Source organism: Dermacentor albipictus, chromosome 4 (genome assembly GCF_038994185.2).
Source record: "Dermacentor albipictus isolate Rhodes 1998 colony chromosome 4, USDA_Dalb.pri_finalv2, whole genome shotgun sequence".
Taxonomy (NCBI): Eukaryota; Metazoa; Arthropoda; class Arachnida; order Ixodida; family Ixodidae; genus Dermacentor; species Dermacentor albipictus.
The window spans coordinates 92469434-92478242 of NC_091824.1; positions in this window are offsets into that span (position 1 = coordinate 92469434).

Sequence of the window (8809 nt, forward strand, 5' to 3'; positions counted from 1 at the left end):
TGGGGAGGCCGAGAGCTCTCTTGATTGCCTTCCTGATTAATGCGTTGAGCTTATCCCGCTCCGATCTTTGCCAGTTGTGCATAGCCGCGACGTAAGTGAAATGACACATTACGAACGCATGTACCAATCTCACGAGGTTATCTTCTCCGAGGCCTTGCTGCCGGTTGGCCACTCTTCTGATTAGTCTGATGGCATTGTCCGTCTTCTTAGTGAGTCGCAGCACTGTCTGGTTGTTTGAACCATTCGACTCTACCATCATGCCGAGAATCCGGATAGCATCCACCCTCGGAATATATCCTCCGTCGTTTGTGCGCAGTTTTATGTCGCATTCGGCGAGTGGCTTCCATCCCTTTGGTTTCGGGCCTCTGCGCTTGGGTCGATAAAGTAGCAGTTCCGACTTGTGCGGTGAGCACCGAAGGCCCGTGGACTCAAGGTATCTCTCGGTAGCATCAATCGCCTCTTGCAGGGCCGTCTCTACCTGTCCGTCACTACCTCCCGTACACCAGATGGTAACGTCATCTGCGTATATGGTATGACTGATACCATCGATAGCAGAGAGTGTCCGGGATAGTCCAATCATGACGAGGTTAAAGAGGGTTGGGGATATGACTGCCCCTTGTGGCGTCCCCTTAAACCCCAGCTTGACCATGTCTGAAGTCAGGTCCCCGATCTTAAGTGCGGCTTCTCTATTTGACAGGAAAGATCTCGTGTAGGAATGAAAGTGCTTCCCCAGGTTAAGACTCGAGATTGTGTTCAAAACGAACGAGTGAAGAACGTTATCGAAGGCCTTTTCCAGATCTAGACCTAGTATGGCTCTCGTGTCCCGCGTATTACAGTCAATAATGTGATGCTTGATGAGCTTCATCGCGTCCTGCGTCGAGAGTCCGACCCTGAAGCCGATCATGTTGTGTGGGTAAATGTCGTGGTCCTCCAGGTAGCGTGAAAGCCTGTTTAGGATTGCGTGCTCAGCAACCTTCCCCACGCACGATGTGAGCGAAATTGGGCGGAGGTTATCGAGGCTGGGCGGCTTGCCTGGCTTGGGAATGAGAATGGTGTTGGCCGATTTCCACATTTCCGGGACTTTACCGCTGCTCCATGTTTGGTTAATGATGTCGGTTAGGTATTCGATGGACTTCTCGTCCAGGTTCCGTAAAGCTTTGTTTGTGATCTTGTCTGGACCCGGAGCCGATCTGCCGTTGAGGGCATGGAGCGCCTGCCTGATCTCCTCAATCCCAAAATCTGCGTCGAGCTCAGGGTTGTCGGAGCCTTCGTAGTCAGGGCAAGGTGGTGTAGGGCCCGATGCGACTGACAGGTACTTCTTCACTAGTTGGGATAAAATTTCATTGCTCGAATATTCTCGCTTTGCTATGTGTAGGGTGCGCGCCAGTGTGTTGCGTTGGTTGGTTTTAGTGTTTGTCTCGTCGAGGAGATGCTTTAGGAGGTTCCAGGTGCCCCCGTTGCGCAGCTGCCCGTCGATCGAGTTACACACCTCATCCCATTGTTGTTTAGAGAGAGCTCTGCAGTGTTCCTCTATAGTTCTGTTGACTTCCGATATCTTTTTTCTTAGCCGGCGGTTCAGCCGTTGTCCTTTCCACCTGGCGAGGAGCGACTGCTTGGCCTCCAACAGGTGAGCCAGACGGCTGTCCATCTTTTCCACTGGAAGATCGGTACAAACCTCTTTGGTGGTAGCTTTGATGTCCTGCCTAACCTGTACAACCCATTGTTCGAGGCTAGGCTTCTCCACACTCTCCGTTCGCTCTTCCCTAATTTTGCGAAATTTGTCCCAGTCTGTGTACTGGAACATACGCTCTCTCTTCTGCTCGACTTGGAGGTGCGTGGCCAAGATATAATGGTCGCTACCAAAGTCTACCCCGAGGTTCGTCCACTTGACGGCTGCATTGCTCCTGACAAAGGTGAGATCCGGTGTCGTGTCACGGCTCGACGATGTTCCGCATCTGGTGGGGAACGCTGGGTCCGTGGCTAGCATCAAGTTTAGGTTTATAGCCTCACGCCAGAGTTCCTCCCCCTTGTTAGTGTTATATGGGTAGCCCCAGGTGTGGTACGGTGCGTTGAAATCACCAGCTATGATCAAAGGGGAGTCGCGCGCTAGTTGCGTGGCCTTGGTGATTAAGGCTTTGAAGCGTTGTCTTGGAGCTTTGGGACTACTGTAGACATTCAGGATGAATATACTTTCGCGGTTAGTTGGGCTAGGAATTATCTCTATCATCATGTATTCGACTTTACTTGCGGTCATGTTAAGGTCGTGAGTGATGTGGGTCAGCTTGTTGCTAATCAGTACGGCGATCCCCCGTCCTTCTTCGTGTTTTGCTACGGGCTTGTAGCCAGACAGCGTGACGTTAGATGTCAATGTTTCTTGTAAAACGATAACATTTGGCTTCTCTGAGTGTGAGCGAATATATTGTTGCAGGGGAGCCCTCTTGGGAAGGAAACCCCTGCAATTCCATTGCCACATTCTGAATGAGCTAGTTTGAGTGGCCATCGTATTGCTCTTGAGGTGCTGTGCTAACCTTTGGAGGGCCGATCGCCCCCGAGCTGTTACTAGTCGATGCTGTTGCTGGGAGTGTAGGAGCTTTAGGTACCAGCACAGGTGTTACAACGTTTTCTAGGAAGGATTCAATTTTGCTGATCCGCTGATTAGTGCGCTCCTCCATGGACGCCATGTTGCTGTGGAAGAGCGAGAACTTTTCATTTATCTGCTTTATGCTGTCACTTAGAGCGGAGAGCAACTCGCGAATCTCCGATTTGGCCCTGCCTGGTGCTCTTTCTTGCTCGTTAGCGATTGCCCTCTTCTTAGCGGGCCTCTCTGTATCGATCACCTCAACCATGGGGACTTCCATTGGCTGAGGAGCTGCCGGTTGCTTATCCGTAGCGCTCTTCTCAACCATGGGGACTTCCATTGGCTGAGGAGCTGCCAGTTGCTTATCCGTAGCGCTCTTCTCAACCATGGGGACTTCCATTGGCTGGGGAGTGGCTGGCTGCTTGTCAGCCATGACGGGTTGACTGCGCTTCTTAATTTCGGCAATTTCTGTCATCAGTCGAGCTATCGTGTTCTTCATCATCTCGTTTTCACGCTCAAGTTGCGCTAGTCTGTTGTTACCTCTATCATGCTCTGGCGGTGAGCCCCGCGTTACCTTTCCCGGCGTTCCTCGAACTCGGTCGGCCCAAGTTGGGTAGCACTCGGGTCGGCGATCCCTGGAGCAGGACCTCGAGCAGGACCTGAACCGGACTTGACTGCCTCGGCGCCGGGATCCGGAGCGACCCCTGGAGCGTGATCTGGTCCTGGTTCTGGAACAAGAGCGCCCTCTGGATCGAGAGCGACTCCGTGGGTTCTCTCTGGAGCCAGAGCGTCCCCTGGATCGGGAGCGCCCCCTAGGCTCTTGCGGTGGAAGTTGCTCGAAGTGATTTTTGATGTCGCTGCTATGTGGTGTTGATGAAGCCCCACTTGTTGAAGCTTCCACCGTCGCACTCTCCCATCGCCTCCTTCTGACGATGTACGGGATCCGGAATCGCTCCTTGCACGTTTTGTCCGCCGTAGGGTGTGGGCCCCCGCACAACCCACACTTTGGCGTGCACTGGTGTTGATCGTCCGGGTTGACTGCCCCACATCCTCTGCAGGTGGACTCTTCGGGAGTCGGGCAAACGTCGGCACGATGGCCGAGTTTGCCGCACGCGTAGCAAATATCAACTTGCTTGCGATAAAGAAAGCATTTCACAAGGACTGGGCCATAGCGTACGAAGTTCGGAACCTTGAGTCCGTCGAAAGCAATGATGACTGTGCCTGTGTTCTTAATTCTCTTGACCGCCAAGGCCAGCGGGTTTCTCTCGTTGATGATGTTACGTTCCAGGTCCGATGGACTGTCGTTGAGGTCGATGTGTCTGATTACCCCTTTACACGTGGTGTGGGGGGCGGCCTCGTATGCACTGACTTCAAACATTCTTCCAGCCACATGAATTGCCCTGATTCTTGTGTATTTTGAAGCGTTGTCTCGGTTGGGCGTGCTGGCCACCAGAATGTTTTGTAGTATGTTAGGACAAATGATGTCCGAGCTTATTTGCGTAGGGGTAAGACCCGCCGCTTCCACGATCGCCTTGCCGATCACGGTCGGTCCTGTCTTGGCAATATTCAGCCCTCCGCGGGGCCGTATGATAATTTTGGCATGTTCCTTGGGCATGGGAGGCATCCGTGACGCCCTGATGATTTTGCTTTTGAGCTTATCTCCATTTTCCTGACTTCTGAATGACGCGCCAGCGTTACGCCTATTCCCCCATATGCCGCCGCTAGGCCGGTTGGCAGAGTCCGCCTTGGCGGACATACGCTTCGAAACTGCCGACTGCCATCCAAATTCTGCTGAAAATTCTTCAGGAGGAAGATCCTCCCCGTCAACCGTCATTTGCATAGTTACTGAGATCTCAGAATTCTTGCTCCAGCTACACCTGGTGACGCCAATGGGCGCTACGCCGGGCTAGGCTTGTCGTTAGGGCCAGAAAGGCGGTGACGTAGGCCGAGCACAAAAACGTTCATAAAATGGAAGAGGCCACCCACCGGAGGAAGTCCGATATCGATGTGATCCTCTTCCCCTTAGACGTGCGTTGGTCACAACATGATGGAGATTGGAGGCGAAAATCTTGCCAAAATCAGTCAAGAGAGCAGGAGCCGAGATGGAACCCTAGCGTTTGCGACCGTCGTCTTCTTCTTCCCAGTTTGCGTTGATGTCATAATTTTATATACAGTCTCGCTTCAAAACCATGTTTCAATGATGAAAAGCTGAGCCAGTTGGTAAAGCTAAATGGTATGGAAGGGTAGGCGTGCAAAAACGGACGTGAAAACAAGGATGACAATGTTTGTGCTGTCTTTGTTCCTGCACCCATGTTATTGCATGCCTGCGTTTGTGTGCCATGCTTCAGCTTGTTGAGCACGAGAGTTGATGGGCTAATTGCTTTAACATACTAAGGCAGCAGCACAGGAAAGACGAGGGCACAAGAAATGTAAAACGTGTGGCATCTGTATTAAGCTTCTCGTATTGTCTTGCCTGTGCTGCCGCCTTCATTATCATCAGCAGCAGTCTGGTTACCCCCACTGCAGGGCAAAGGCCTCTCCAACTACCCCCGTCATGTACTAATTGTGGCCATGTTGTCCCTCCAAACTTCCTAATCTCATCTGCCCACTTAACTTTCTGTCGCCCCCTGCTACGCTTCCCTTCCCTTGGAATCCAGTCCATAACCCTTAATGACCATCGGTTATCTTCCCTCCTCATTACATGTCCTGCCCATGCCCATTTCTTTTTCTTGATTTCAACTAAGATGTCATTAACCCGCGTTTGTTCCCTCACCCAATCTGCTCTTTTCTTATCCCTTAACGTTACACCTATCATTCTTCTTATAGCTGCCGCCTTAGCTCAGCTTATATATGCTAAAGTGTTTAATAAGTGCCATGAATTTGTGGCTGATGATGATGCCGAAGATGCCTGTAATTTCTCATTCAGCGCCGACTTGTAAAGCAGTTGGAGCTTAGTTCGAGCCCTGCTTAAATCTTGAGTAGACATGGGCCAATGCAGAAATCAAAAACTAGGTTGGGTGTGACAATTTTTTTATATAAGGTTCAATTGAGAAAAGGTGCAGGTTGTAGTGAGCCGTGCTGCACCCACTCACTGCAACGTTGAAGGGTGCACTGCACCATCGACGCCATCGAGGATAGTAGTACTGGGGTTGCTGCTGTACCTCCGAAAATCAACAGCCTAGGTGCAGCGCACTGTGAATAAGTCTATAGTAGCCCTGTAGTAGCATCTGTATACCACTTTACAATGAAAAGCTGCAAGATTTCTTCTAAATGAAGTCATAATAGCAAAATTACAGGCATTTGATGAATGACTATGCGGCTGCCACAGTTTCTTGCTCACCTTCACCTGCTGTAGACACTGCAAAAACCTAGTAACGAATAGCTGCATACAGTGTTCAAGACTGAAGGGAGCTTCACCAGCATGCATTATCTGTGAAAGTATACAGAACTTCCTCTATGTTTTGATGCAACCTTCGAAAACTGCTAGGAGAGTAGACCATGGTAGGCATCGCTTGACTAACCACTGCGCTTCAGGATGGCTGCACTTTGCAGAAACTTCATGGGAGCAAAGTGTATTACTGGTGATGTTTCACTAACCAAACAGTTGGCACAGATGCTGGTCAGAGTGATATGTTGAGCACCATTTGTCCTAGAAGATTGAGACTGGGTTACTCACATAAGTCGAACACCTTTATTTCCAACATCAGACTTGCATGACATAGATGTGGAGGTGCATAGGCAAAAAGCCACAAGACTTGACCGAGGCCAACATACCTTTACATGTGCTGCATTCACACATGCATGCACTGCACACACTGAACTTGCTCGCTGAAAATGGAGCTCTTTAAAACTCGCCGCCTAAGCTTTTTAAAAATGTAGGCACACTCAATTCACTCGCAAATTTATTCTGGTGACCATAAAAAGCACTTAAAGCCCCCTTAATTTGAGACTTGTTGCACACATTTATTTGGAATTCCTCGATGCAGGCAAATGCATGCAAGTGTTTTCAAGCAAGTGAAGTACGTCCTGCTGGTAGAATTATGGGTCTACTCAACTTGGATTTATGTATTTATCAAGCAATTCTTTATTACAAATTGCAAGGTCTGCACAAAAAGTCAACATCAATGCAACCCACAATGGTACTATGTTGCAAGGAATGTTTTATTCAGACTAATTCAACTTGGCTGGATTTTGATTTTATTCATGATTATATTGCGCTTAGTGTTACACTGACGAACATAAGGAACAAGACTCAGATCTACGTGGTGCGAACTACCAACTGTTTAGTACTGTTAAAGAACACGCTTATATACAAGGAGATGTGGCGAGGGGAGGTGGGGGGGGGGTGTATATAAGATTTGACAAGGTGACAACATGTGATGATGATGCTTTGGGCCGGAAAAGCATTGTTCACTTGCACCCATTCGCCCTGGCAAACTCGACCTTAACTTCGATAAGCATGATAAACAAAGTGCTTACGCATTTCTCTTTTCCTTTTGCTATCACAAGTGCCTCCCATATTTCTCGCTCCCTTTTTGTTTTTGATGTACCAATGATTGTGGTGCTTTCTAGGAGAGCATTTGCACTGTTTGCAGTACGCAGCCAAGTTGCTAGGGGCTGTTAGAAGCTGGCACGTGTATTTGTGCTCCCGTAACCTGTTGTTTAAACAGCGTCCAGTTTGCCCAATGCACACTTTCCTGCAATCTAGTGAGATTTAGTAAACCACCAAACTAGCGAATTCAAACAGTGGCTGTGCACTGCAAGCAGTGCAAATGCTCTCCGCTACTAGAAAGCACCACGATCATTGGCACATCAAAAACAAAAATGGAGCGAGAAATATGGGAGGCACTTGCTATAGCAAAAGAAAAAGAGAAGTGCATAAGCACTCCATCCGTCGTGCTCATTGCATCTGAGGTCGAGTTTGCCAGGGCGAGCGGGTGCCAGTGGACAATGTTTTCCAGTCCAAAGCATCATCACATGCCGTCACCTTGTCATATCTTTTTATAACCCTCCCCCCCCCCCCCCCCCCCGCCACATCTTGTATGTAAGCGTGTTCTTTAACAGTACAAAACAGTTTGTAGTTTACACCACGTACATCTGCGTCTTGTTCCTTATGTTCGTCAGTGTAACGCTAAGTGCAATATAAGATATGCACAGTGTGTTTGGCTGCAAAAGTGACAAAGCCAACTGGATGCACCATCATGCTTTGCTCAGTTAGTTCTGCATTCTTGCCTCCATTGCTGCTGGCATGAGTGTTGTGCACACACAAATTAGTGGTCCTGCTGAGCAGCTGTGTACATGCCATACCATGGTGCATACACTGGTATGAGCAGCAAGGGACAGTCAGCATCAAGCTAAATCGATCCAATTCTTTCCTAGGGCACTGACGCACTGACAAGCGCCAACTGCTTTCCTTCGGTCTCATGAAGTGCATCTGCAAGATGCGACGGCGGCAATGCCCCTGGCAGCGCTCGTCGTGCCTGCATTCTGAGACACCTACAGTGCCACGATAGATCTTGCTATCGCTTTTAGTACTTCAACTGAAACTACCAATTTTGTTGTCACAGTACTTAGGCTTATTGCCAAGAACTGTACAGAGCGATTTTGCCTCAGCTAAATGGCACTACTATTGCAGATAAAGTGCACCCAAGATGTCCCAGTACAACTTATTTTTATGTGTGTAATGAAACAATATTCTTTTAGGCACCTTTAAAGGGGTCTATAACACTTTTCGAGCACGATAAAAAGATTCACAATCTGTGGACAATGAACATGCAAGCCAAATATTCTGCTGCATGTCTGCAGTCCACATTATGAGATTGTTCGCTCTCTCCTGCAGCTCTTGAGGCCTCCTTTGTGCGTGCTGCCCTTGAGGTCACAGACCCGTGCAAACAGTCCATAAACACTAGCCAATGGGCAAATATTCATGACCATGAGTTAATCCCAAGCATCCACCCATCTTGTCACACCTCCTTTGTCGCTCTTTGGCGTCTGTCAGATGCCAACCCTGAATGGTTACCATAAGTGCACCGCAGAAAGAAAAAATAAGGGGGCAACAGGCCAGGCATTGTTGCTGTCACTGCCCAAGCTGGGAGGAAATGTTGCATTAAGGAGGAATGGGGAAATTAAACATTGCACTCTTTATATCTCCGTTATTCTTATGTCCTCTTCAAAAACTTTTGTGGCAAGATAATCATTTCAAGATAAGCATCACACTCACTCCAGTCTTGA